This window comes from Salvelinus fontinalis, chromosome 22 (assembly GCF_029448725.1).
Source record: "Salvelinus fontinalis isolate EN_2023a chromosome 22, ASM2944872v1, whole genome shotgun sequence".
Lineage (NCBI taxonomy): Eukaryota > Metazoa > Chordata > Actinopteri > Salmoniformes > Salmonidae > Salvelinus > Salvelinus fontinalis.
Window position 1 is genome coordinate 19,304,838 of NC_074686.1, and position 12,695 is coordinate 19,317,532.

The 12,695-nt window shown below is 42.3% G+C and overlaps 8 non-coding genes across 8 annotated transcripts; all 8 read right to left on the reverse strand.

Moving 5' to 3' along the window:
* Positions 1-108: 108 nt before the first annotated feature.
* On the reverse strand, positions 109-181 carry trnaf-gaa (transfer RNA phenylalanine (anticodon GAA)). Its single transcript has one exon. It is a non-coding gene; the product is annotated as a tRNA-Phe (tRNA).
* Positions 182-263: 82 nt separating this feature from the next.
* On the reverse strand, positions 264-337 carry trnai-aau (transfer RNA isoleucine (anticodon AAU)). The gene has a single exon. It is a non-coding gene; the product is annotated as a tRNA-Ile (tRNA).
* Positions 338-8,071: 7,734 nt separating this feature from the next.
* Positions 8,072-8,145, reverse strand: trnaf-aaa (transfer RNA phenylalanine (anticodon AAA)). Its single transcript has one exon. It is a non-coding gene; the product is annotated as a tRNA-Phe (tRNA).
* Positions 8,146-8,592: 447 nt separating this feature from the next.
* On the reverse strand, positions 8,593-8,665 carry trnaf-gaa (transfer RNA phenylalanine (anticodon GAA)). Its single transcript has one exon. It is a non-coding gene; the product is annotated as a tRNA-Phe (tRNA).
* A 603-nt stretch (positions 8,666-9,268) lies between these two features.
* On the reverse strand, positions 9,269-9,341 carry trnaf-gaa (transfer RNA phenylalanine (anticodon GAA)). Its single transcript has one exon. It is a non-coding gene; the product is annotated as a tRNA-Phe (tRNA).
* Positions 9,342-9,944: 603 nt separating this feature from the next.
* trnaf-gaa (transfer RNA phenylalanine (anticodon GAA)) lies at positions 9,945-10,017 on the reverse strand. Its single transcript has one exon. It is a non-coding gene; the product is annotated as a tRNA-Phe (tRNA).
* Positions 10,018-10,099: 82 nt separating this feature from the next.
* trnai-aau (transfer RNA isoleucine (anticodon AAU)) lies at positions 10,100-10,173 on the reverse strand. Its single transcript has one exon. It is a non-coding gene; the product is annotated as a tRNA-Ile (tRNA).
* Positions 10,174-10,609: 436 nt separating this feature from the next.
* trnaf-gaa (transfer RNA phenylalanine (anticodon GAA)) lies at positions 10,610-10,682 on the reverse strand. Its single transcript has one exon. It is a non-coding gene; the product is annotated as a tRNA-Phe (tRNA).
* Positions 10,683-12,695: the final 2,013 nt, after the last annotated feature.

The following is a 12,695-nucleotide window of genomic DNA, read 5'->3' on the forward strand; positions in this document are numbered from 1 at the left end:
TGACATGACTAACTTTCAGAGGAGCTGTAGGCACACACAATTAATGCCCACAAACAAAGCTGTGGGAAGTTTTCTTGAAGCCAAAGATAAAGATAGAATGACAACTAATGCCGAAACCCAGGATCGAACCAGGGACCTTTAGATCTTCAGTCTAACGCTCTCCCAACTGAGCTATTTCGGCAAGTCACTAGTATTTATTATGTGGCACACTTGACCATACACATGCAAGTGACTCATGATTTTGACAATCAAAATGTACCTCATGGCCAGTACGGGGATCGAACCCACGACCTTGGCGTTATTAGCACCACGCTCTAACCAACTGAGCTAACCGGCCACTTGCTGCAGAGCGAAATTTTTAGGATGGACAGAGCCTCGGCCAGTGCTGGCGCAAAAACTAACAAGTCCACCAACAGTATAGCCTGACAAGACTAGACCCTCTTGGTTGCTCCTTGTGGCAAATCAACAAGGATGGGGAATTAGCTCAAGTGGTGGAGTGCTTGCTTAGCATGCGAGAGGTAGTGGGAGCGATGCCCACATTCTCCAAAATAACACAATTTGTTGTGGATCCAAGAACGTTCCAGTTCACACTTCATGCTGCTTTGTCTAACAACAACCTACTGTCATGTAGCAACTTTCATGTAACACTGATGTCACAATGTCGGGTGTAAAAGAATGACATGACGAACTTTCAGAGGAGCTGTAGGCACACACAAATGATGCCCACAAACAAAGCTGTGGGAAGTTTCCTTGAAGCCAAAGATAGAACGTCAACTAATGCTGAAACCCGGGATAGAACCAGGGACCTTTAGATCTTCAGTCTAACGCTCTCCCAACTGAGCTATTTCGGCAAATCACTAGCATTAATTATGTGGCACACTTGACCATACACATTGTGGGGTTTTTATAAGGTTTTTGACATGCTTAACTAACTATTCTTATGCATTAAAGTTTGAATTGCTGACTCTTGTGAACCTGCATTTTCCATTTGTCTCTACTCTTACCAGTGCTCTGTCTACCCATGAATATCAGCCTGAAATGTGTGTGTGTTAAAGAGAGCGCTGTACTGTATGAAATATGTGTGTGTATGCAACAAATGTATCAGTAGTGTGGGCGCTGTACTATGTGACCGGGACTGTGCCAATCTGAGAGAGACACAGGAGGGGGGTGAATCAGGAGACTGCTGACCAGACAATAACAGATAAACTATACACACGAAAAACATATGTGAATTTCTGAGTTATGCACTATAACCCAATACTATAACAAACGTGATTAGCAACTGTATTGTATGTGATTGAATACTATAACAAACGTGATTAGCAACTATATCATATGTGATTGAATATTGTATTGTATGTGATTGAATACTATAACAAATGTGATTTGATATTGACAAACTGTTTGAGCGCCTGGATGTCTGTGTGTGTGTGCTGGAAGTAACAGTTAGCTCAGATAAGAAGCTGGGAAGCTGTAGTTAGCCTTGAGCGAGAACAGAGGACAATACATACAGGTGCAGATATCTCAGACAATGTTATAAAACTGTCTGACCTCAGTCTTTGGGGTGAAGGAGCGTAATCTACACAGCAACAGTATCGGGACATCATATGCGCTAAGGGACCAGGACTGGCTTAAGGCGCCAACATCAACGATAGGCTGGGTGAGTCTAAACCACGCCCAGTCTCTACTCTGACAGGCCGGCTCGGAAGCGGGAACAATCTCTGTTACGAGTATAAAATATTATCTTTGTCAGAAACAAATCAGTTCTCTGTCTTATCCTGCGTGATGAAACATTGAACCCGTATATACGGAAATTGTATTTGCCATTTATTAACTTTTGAATTAAACAATTATTTTAACCAAGTTCAGGTGTTCCTATCTCAGTTGAACTTTCGCAACCCTAACAAATGGTGACCCCGACCGTGAACTGAGGGAACTTCGCTGGACATTGAGGCATCCAGCCTTTGGCCTAGACTGTCGCCAGATGGGGTCCTCTCACAAAAAGCCCGGGTCTACTAAAAAACAGGTAAGCAGAGCCTATTGTTTCAAAACTGAAATTTTGCATATTGGACTTAACCAAATTTATTTTGTGAGAAAACCTAACTGGTGTAAGTTGCTAAATTTTGAACCATATGTTCACCACAACAAAGTAAGGATAAAACTAACTACGTATTATTTAATTACGTACTACTTGATGGCGAATGCATTTTCAATTGGCCAACAGAATGACAATGGAATGACTGTGTGTATGACGTGATATTAAAAGCCTGTTTGTGTGTGTGTATGTATCTAAGCTAGGGTTGTTTTATTAAAAGTCTTATATATAAGACTTTAGGGAAGTGATTGAGGACAATGGCCACATAACCACCGTGAATGGCGGAATATTGGAAATAAGACAAGTTCTAATAATTGAACGGCAATATACCGGGTTCACGGATTTTTATGTATTTACATGGTATGTGGGATATAAGACAAATTGTCGATTAATAAGTCTAGGTGGACCCTCGACTAAAAGTGGACGGCAACATAGTCCAGGGGAAGGCAGAAGTATTGGATATAAGACAAGTCTAGGTGGACCCTCGACGGCAATACACTGTATAAGACAAGTCCCCTGTAACAAGTGAACGGCAAGACATTGGATATAAGACAAGTTGGGTTTATATGCGCATATTACCGAACGGCAATGTTTTGGAAATAAGACAAGTTCACTGATTGGATAAGACGTGTTGGATATAAGACAAGTCACACTGTATGTCTGTTGCTTTATGATTGTATCCCTCTGTATGTACTGTATCAGGCTTTTATGTGAAGGGGAGTAAGGACATATATACATAACGTAACCATATATACTTAAGTTGTACATTAACCACATACTATAATCTCACATTATTTGTCACGGACACTCTTGTCTAACTACGTAATAACAGATAAAAACAAAAATTATTAAACAAAAGATATAATAAGAAACAGGTATGTGTCAAATAGTTGGGGGTGGAGAGCTATGCAGAGAATGGACATAAGATGGCAGTATTGCAGCACTCAACGGTCTCCCAGTCGAAGGGGAGCCTGTTTGAGTGCTGGTCACATAACAGAAAACTTAAAACCAATTCGGAGTAGAGAGAATACAGTTAATGACTTATTTAGGTTAAATTTTGGTACGTTTACACTTTGGAGTAGAGAAAGTTGAGAAGTTGATTTTACTTATACGATAGTTTTGATGCAAAACTCAGTTGGAGTAAGTAGATGTTTTGCCTAGAGGCATGAATAAGACAGTTAGTTTTGGTATTGGCTACTAATCAGTGTATGTTGCTGGAGACAGGATGATTTGTTTTGTAACGACGTAAAATAACGTCACCAGGGGGGATACACGATTACGTTACTCGAATGGATTTGGTCATTGTTCAGGTACACTATTTCCTTTACTTCATGCAGTATAGTTTTGATTAAGAGATGTTGATTGACGTTGTATATTCTATTCAAGATCCAACCTTTGTGATAAATTGGGTTTGGTTTATCGAATCCGTACTATTGCCTGTTGCAGTTAGTTAACAGTGAGAGAAAATGTGTGTTTGCGTTCACTTTTCAAAAGTGGCTAAAAGTTATTGGTTTTTGTTTAGGTAACACCAGGGATTTCGAACAAAAAGTAAACGTAGTCTAAACGTGATCTGTTTTCATTATGGTGAACAATGACCGGCCCGCAAACTGGTATGGCTGGCTGGGAATTTTTAAAGGGACAGTACACGTTTATCACAGTTGTGTGAATGAGTTACATGAAACATCGGGGAAATTTAAAACGAATGATTTGAGGGTATTATCATAATTATTAGTTTTTGTTTTTGTGGTAAACGTTTGGGTTAAGGGGTTTTCCATGTTCCCGAGAGACAAGATAATATTAGGAGTTTTACTTTCTGAGTTTTATTTAGACAAGGGATTTTTTAAGATAAAGGGTTCTTTTGATATGTCTAGACATGGGATGGAACACGAATGTAGGTGTAACCTTTTTGACCTATTTTCGTTGCATTTTCCTGTGATTTGATCACTCACAGGGAAGTGTAGTGAGAGTAATGCAATTGTGGTCATTTGGGAATACTAGTTCTGAGATAAATTGATTATAATAGAGTTTATAACTCTTGAACATAATTGTAGTTTGAACCACTGAGGAGTCAGGATTCTGTTTTTAAACATTGGTTATGAAGGTTTTGAATTGGCTATTATTGTTTTGGTATTACAACAGAAAAAATCCCATTTGTCATCGATAATAAATATGGGATGATATGATACATTGAGGTTTGAACAGGAGATATTTTAAGCCAATAGGGCAGGAAAGTAATAGGTTTCAGTTCTTAGAGGAGTGATCCTGGGGGGAGAGAGCTTATTTAAATAGTAAGGACTTTAGAGATTGACACTATAAGACATGTTGTTGTTATTTTTAAATCCATGATAAAGTCAAAAGTGAGACACTTAGTTAATATTTATTAGAAAAAGGCAGACAGATGGGTCTACCCCGCACTGTTGAGACCTTGAAGGTTTGAGAGCAGAGTGGGGAGGGGGGTACCATGAAATGAGCAAGGTAGGCTGTGAAATAAGATAGGAGAGAAGGGGTTTAACATATATAAGCAGCACAGATACATTTTAAAGTAGATAAGTCACTTGACAGAGAATTGGAAAAGTATAGATATGAATGGACGCCCAAGGTACAATTGGACATGTGGAAAATGAAAGGGGCGTTCCTATTGTATAATGTAGAACATAAGAATATTTTACTACTCATAATTAAGTCCTTATTTAGAGTAGGTAAGGTTGTTACCTGGCCAGAGCCAGGTATCAAACGGGGGAGGGGTACATTGTGGACTAGGATAGGATGGGGCCTATTGGATAATAAACTAATAAAAATAAAAAATAAATCTTAAAAAAATAAAAATTCTAGCTAATAAATAGGCATAGAAGTTAAATATATAATCAGATAGAACAAATGACAAACTGTTTGTTAACCAAACCTGTATGTCCAAGATTTTATGCACTACAGGTGAATTACAGGTGAACTCACTCAATCCAGTCCCTGAGGCCTGTTGGGGGGACCATACCAAGGACTCCTGGTAACAGCTAGCTGAAGTAGCTACCCGGATTCATATCACACTGCGGGAGGGTAAGACACATTGACACTGTCGAACAAGCACAGTGTCCGAGAGGAGAACTGGAATTAACAGAATTCTGGGGGCCATCTCTCGGATGAAAATTTCCTTTTCCCGTCATTCCATCCCTGTGTTTGTTCATAGAAGTGAAGGTGTGTCTGGCTTCTTGCTGATGATGTTTTCTCTGGGAGAGGGTGGGGCTTTACAGGACTGCTTGTGGTCCTGAGTTGTCTGTTTAGGATACGATGGGGATGCTACCATCACAGTACTGCCAGAACCACCACCAGTTCCAACAGACCAGGTTCAGCCGGCCTCCTCCACCACTTCAAGACCAAGTCCCACACCACCACCTAAGCTCTCCAATCTGGTACAGGTAATAAATGTGAAAGACATCTCAGATAGTGACCAATCTGAAACTGGTTATGAGGGTGGGGAGAACATGTGGTTGGCCTATATGAGATACACTGCCAAAACACTTAATAGAAAGGACTGTGTCGTATGTGGACATGCCAGACCTATTCTGGCTGCTCACCCATTTGCCCTAAGTAATGGGGAAGGTTGGATGTGCATATTGGAAAGTTTAAGCCAAATTCAACCCTGTGTAAAACTCTGAGTCTTGTGTTCCCAGAAGTCCGTCCCCAGAAGACACCATGGGGGTTAAGGCATATGGGGGATATTACAGCTGTAACACTGGTACAGGTAGAGGTATGGACTATGGGAGGTTCCCTGCTGCTGCCTGCATCACTAATGTCACTATTAACTAGAGGTGTTGCTGATGTATGGTGGATGTGAGGACCTGCCAGGCGGTTGACCCCAATTTTGAAAGGAGATTGTCAGGGAACATGTGTTTTGGCCAGTCTGATAAACACCATTGCCTATTATTGAGGTTACAGCTGACCAACTTTTGGGAGCTGCACATGACAGAGGCTTGGGACCAACCCAGGAGACGGCAGAAACGTGACGCTCCTTGGTCCGAGGGAACAGATAACATCCACACCAACCTGTTGGGGTCCCAATAGGGGTTCCCCACGAATTCCAGACATTAAACAGGAATGATGGCCTGTGGCATTTATTGCCCATTATTGGCCCAGCTATTGTTGATGCTAAACAGAATGCCTGGATCAATTATATCTGGTATAATCAACAATGATTTGTTAACTACACCCACACTGCACTTACAGGGATAGCTGAACAATTGGATGCCACCTCGTAGACAAAATAGACTAGCACTAGACATGATTCTGGCCAACCAGGGGGGTGTTTGTAAAATGTTTGGAGAACAATGTTGCACGTTTATCCCTAACAATACCAGTCTGGATGGGAGCATTTCAAAAGATCTGAGCGGGTTGGAGAAGTTATCTGTGGAGATGAAGGATCTTGCAGGTGTGGAGGAGAGTGGACTGTTCTCCTGGCTGGGTGGTTGGTTTGGTGAGTACGCTGTATTCCCCTTGATGGTTACTGGATTTCTGACCCTAATAATTGTATTTTGCTATGTTTTCTGTTGTGCTGCTTGCATTTTACCTTGTGCCAAGAAATCTATTGCAGATGCTGCTAAGGCCTCTGGCATGATGCCCCTGCTTGCAGCTAGTGGGGAGGATGCAGAGACCAATGAACAGAGGGGTTGACTGAGGGTGACCCATGGTTTGCTGTAAAAGAGGTTTATGAATAACACTGTTCTCCCTAAGAAGGTTATAAGTTCCTGGGTGGTAACGAGCCCACCTGGTATATGGAAAAGGGATGGAATTTTTATTGGTTGTGACACCTTACAGGTGTCAAACGGGGGAATCAAAAATAAAAATGTCAATCAAAAATGTTTAAGTAATAAAAATGTCTATGTTAATCAAAAATTGTTTATGTTGACACCTATAGGTGTCAAACGGGGGATTGTGGGGTTTTTATAAGGTTTTTGACATGCTTAACTAACTATTCTTATGCATTAAAGTTTGAATTGCTGACTCTTGTGAACCTGCATTTTCCATTTGTCTCTACTCTTACCAGTGCTCTGTCTAGCCATGAATATCAGCCTGAAATGTGTGTGTGTTAAAGAGAGCGCTGTACTGTATGAAATATGTGTGTGTATGCAACAAATGTATCAGTAGTGTGGGCGCTGTACTATGTGACCGGGACTGTGCCAATCTGAGAGAGACACAGGAGGGGGGTGAATCAGGAGACTGCTGACCAGACAATAACAGATAAACTATACACACGAAAAACATATGTGAATTTCTGAGTTATGCACTATAACCCAATACTATAACAAACGTGATTAGCAACTGTATTGTATGTGATTGAATACTATAACAAACGTGATTAGCAACTATATCATATGTGATTGAATATTGTATTGTATGTGATTGAATACTATAACAAATGTGATTTGATATTGACAAACTGTTTGAGCGCCTGGATGTCTGTGTGTGTGTGCTGGAAGTAACAGTTAGCTCAGATAAGAAGCTGGGAAGCTGTAGTTAGCCTTGAGCGAGAACAGAGGACAATGCATACAGGTGCAGATATCTCAGACAATGTTATAAAACTGTCTGACCTCAGTCTTTGGGGTGAAGGAGCGTAATCTACACAGCAACAGTATCGGGACATCATATGCGCTAAGGGGCCAGGACTGGCTTAAGGCGCCAACATCAACGATAGGCTGGGTGAGTCTAAACCACGCCCAGTCTCTACTCTGACAGGCCGGCTCGGAAGCGGGAACAATCTCTGTTACGAGTATAAAATATTATCTTTGTCAGAAACAAATCAGTTCTCTGTCTTATCCTGCGTGATGAAACATTGAACCCGTATATACGGAAATTGTATTTGCCATTTATTAACTTTTGAATTAAACAATTATTTTAACCAAGTTCAGGTGTTCCTATCTCAGTTGAACTTTCGCAACCCTAACACATGCAAGTGACTCATGATTTTGACAATCAAAATGTACCTCATGGCCAGTACGGGGATCGAACCCACGACTTTGGCGTTTTTAGCCCCACGCTCTAACCAACTGAGCTAACCGTCCACTTGCTACAGAGCGAAATTTTTAGGATGGACAGAGCCTCGGCCAGTGCTGGCGCAAAAACTAACAAGTCCACCAACAGTATAGCCTGACAAGACTAGACCCTCTTGGTTGCTCCTTGTGGCAAATCAACAAGGATGGGGAATTAGCTCAAGTGGTGGAGTGCTTGCTTAGCATAGGAGCGGTAGTGGGATCGATGCCCACATTCTCCAAAATAACACATTTTGTTGTGGATCCAAGAACGTTCCAGTTCACACTTCATGCAGCTTTGTCTAACAACAACCTACTGTCATGTAGCAACTTTCATGTAACACTGATGTCACAATGTCGGATGTAAAAGAATGACATGACTAACTTTCAGAGGAGCTGTAGGCACACACAATTGATGCCCACAAACAAAGCTGTGGGAAGTTTCCTTGAAGCAAAAAATAAAGACAGAACGACAACTAATGCCAAAACCCGGGATCGAACCAGGGACCTTTAGATCTTCAGTCTAACGCTCTCCCAACTGAGCTATTTCAGCAAGTCACTAATATTAATTATGTGGCATACTTGATAATACACATGCAAGTGACTCATGATTTTGACAATCAAAGCGTACCTCATGGCCAGTACGGGGATCGAACCCACGACCTTGGCGTTATTAGCACCACGCTCTAACCACCTGAGCTAACCTGCCACTTGCTACAGAGGGAAATTTTTAGGATGGACAGAGCCTCGGCCAGTGCTGGCGCAAAAACTAACAAGTCCACCAACAGTATAGCCTGACAAGACTAGACCCTCTTGGTTGCTCCTTGTGGCAAATCAACAAGGATGGGGAATTAGCTCAAGTGGTGGAGTGCTTGCTTAGCATAGGAGCGGTAGTGGGATCGATGCCCACATTCTCCAAAATAACACATTTTGTTGTGGATCCAAGAACGTTCCAGTTCACACTTCATGCAGCTTTGTCTAACAACAACCTACTGTCATGTAGCAACTTTCATGTAACACTGATGTCACAATGTCGGATGTAAAAGAATGACATGACTAACTTTCAGAGGAGCTGTAGGCACACACAATTGATGCCCACAAACAAAGCTGTGGGAAGTTTCCTTGAAGCCAAAGATAAAGACAGAAGGACAACTAATGCCAAAACCCGGGATCGAACCAGGGACCTTTAGATCTTCAGTCTAACGCTCTCCCAACTGAGCTATTTCGGCATTTCACTAATATTAATTATGTGGCACACTTGATAATACACATGCAAGTGACTCATGATTTTGACAATCAAAGCGTACCTCATGGCCAGTACGGGGATCGAACCCACGACCTTGGCGTTATTAGCACCACGCTCTAACCACCTGAGCTAACCATCCACTTGCTGCAGAACGAAATTTTTAGGATGGACAGAGCCTCGGCCAGTGCTGGCGCAAAAACTAACAAGTCCACCAACAGTATAGCCTGACAAGACTAGACCCTCTTGGTTGCTCCTTGTGGCAAATCAACAAGGATGGGGAATTAGCTCAAGTGGTGGAGTGCTTGCTTAGCATGCGAGCGGTAGTGGGATCGATGCCCACATTCTCCAAAATAACACATTTTGTTGTGGATCCAAGAACGTTCCAGTTCACACTTCATGCAGCTTTGTCTAACAACAACCTACTGTCATGTAGCAACTTTCATGTAACACTGATGTCACAATGTCGGATGTAAAAGAATGACATGACTAACTTTCAGAGGAGCTGTAGGCACACACAATTGATGCCCACAAACAAAGCTGTGGGAAGTTTCCTTGAAGCCAAAGATAAAGACAGAACGACAAATAATGCCAAAACCCGGGATCGAACCAGGGACCTTTAGATCTTCAGTCTAACGCTCTCCCAACTGAGCTATTTCAGCAAGTCACTAATATTAATTATGTGGCACACTTGATAATACACATGCAAGTGACTCATGATTTTGACAATCAAAGTGTACCTCATGGCCAGTACGGGGATCGAACCCACAACCTTGGCGTTATTAGCACCACACTCTAACCAACTGAGCTAACCGGCCACTTGCTACAGAGCGAAATTTTTAGGATGGACAGACCCTCGGCCAGTGCTGGCGCAAAAACTAACAAGTCCACCAACAGTATAGCCTGACAAGACTAGACCCTCTTGGTTGCTCCTTGTGGCAAATCAACAAGGATGGGGAATTAGCTCAAGTGGTAGAGTGCTTGCTTAGCATGCGAGCGATAGTGGGATCGATGCCCACATTCTCCAAAATAACACATTTTGTTGTGGATCCAAGAACGTTCCAGTTCACACTTCTTCCAGCTTTGTCTAACAACCTACTGTCATGTAGCAACTTTCATGTAACACTGATGTCACATGTAAAAGAATGACATGACTAACTTTCAGAGGAACTGTAGGCACACACAATTGATGCCCACAAACAAAGCTGTGGGAAGTTTCCTTGAAGCCAAAGATAAAGATAGAACGACAACTAATGCCAAAACCCGGGATTGAACCAGGGACCTTTAGATCTTCAGTCTAACGCTCTCCCAACTGAGCTATTTCGGCAAGTCACTAAAGGTAATTATGTGGCACACTTGACCATACACATGCAAGTGACTCATGATTTTGACAATCAAAATGTACCTCACGGCCAGTACGGTGATCGAACCCATGACCTTGGCGTTATTAGCACCACGCTCTAAACACCTGAGCTAACCAGCCACTTGATATGATGTGAAATTTTTAGGATGCACAGAGCCTCGGCCAGTGCTGGCGCAAAAACTAACAAGTCCACCAACAGTATAGCCTGACAAGACTAGACCCTCTTGGTTGCTCCTTGTGGCAAATCAATAAGGATGGGGAATTAGCTCAAATGGTAGAGTACTTGCTTAGCATGCGAGAGGTAGTGGGATCGATGCCCACATTCTCCAAAATAACACATTTTGTTGTGGATCCAAGAACAATCCAGTTCACACTTCATGCAGCTTTGTCTAACAACAACCTACTGTCACGTAGCAACTTTCATGTAACACTGATGTCACAATGTTGGATGTAAAAGAATGACATGACTAACTTTCAGAGGAGCTGTAGGCACACACAATTGATGCCCACAAACAAAGCTGTGGGAAGTTTCCTTGAAGCCAAAGATAAAGATAGAACGACAACTAATGCCGAAACCAGGGATCAAACCAGTGACTTTTAGCTCTTCAGTCTAACGCTCTCCCAACTGAGCTTTTTCGGCAAGTCACTAAAATATAATTATGTGGCACACTTGACCATACACATGCAAGTGACTCATGATTTTGACTATCAAAATGTACCTCATGGACAGTACGGGGATCGAACCCACGACCTTGGCGTTATTAGCACCACGCTCTAACCAACTGAGCTAACCGGCCAATTTCAACGGAGCAACATTTTTAGGATGGACAGAGCCTCGGCCAGTGCTGGCGCAAAAACTAACAAGTCCACCAACAGTATAGCCTGACAAGACTAGACCCTCTTGGTTGCTCCTTGTGGCAAATCAACAAGGATGGGGAATTAGCTCAAGTGGTAGAGTGCTTGCTTAGCATGCGAGCGGTAGTGGGATCGATGCCCACATTCTCCAAAATAACACATTTTGTTGTGGATCCAAGAACGTTCCAGTTCACACTTCATGCAGCTTTGTCTAACAACCTACTGTCATGTAGCAACTTTCATGTAACACTGATGTCACAATGTCGGATGTAAAAGAATGACATGACTAACTTTCAGAGGAGCAGTAGGCACACACAATTGATGCCCACAAACAAAGCTGTGGGAAGTTTCCTTGAAGCCAAAGCAGAGGATAAAGATAGAAATGGCGTTATTAGCACCACGCTCTAACCAACTGAGCTAACCCGCCGCTTGCTACGGAGCAACATTTTTAGGATGCACAGAGCCTCGGCCAGTGCTGGCGCAAAAACTAACAAGTCCACCAACAGTATAGCCTGACAAGACTAGACCCTCTTGGTTGCTCCTTGTGGCAAATCAACAAGAATGGGGAATTAGCTCAAATGGTAGAGTGCTTGCTTAGCATGTGAGAGGTAGTGGGATCGATGCCCACATTCTCCAAAATAACACATTTTGTTGTGGATCCAAGAACGTTCCAGTTCACACTTCATGCAGCTTTGTCTAACAACAACCTACTGTCATGTAACAATGACAAGCAACTTTCATGTAACACTGATTTCACAATGTCAGATGAAAAAGAATGACATGACTTACTTTCAGAGGAGCAGCGTATGGTGTGACTCGAGGTCCCTTTTTGGACACGGTTAAGGTGCTCTTTCATGACTGGATCAAATTGTGCCATCAGTTCAACCTCTTTGAGAAAATGTCTATTTGATGGAGAGTACAGTGTTTGTGTGTGTCCCCTTAGTGACAGATTTCTAGTTGCCAGAGACTGCACAATAGCAGTCAGACGTGTCAACACCTCTCTCCATCTTATCCTCTCAGCCTCCATAAGTACCATCTCATGCTTATGAATTGTTTCCCCTTTTTTGATCCTCATTGCCAGTTTTCATGCAGTTTTGGTGTTTTGGACTGCTGTCGTGGGAA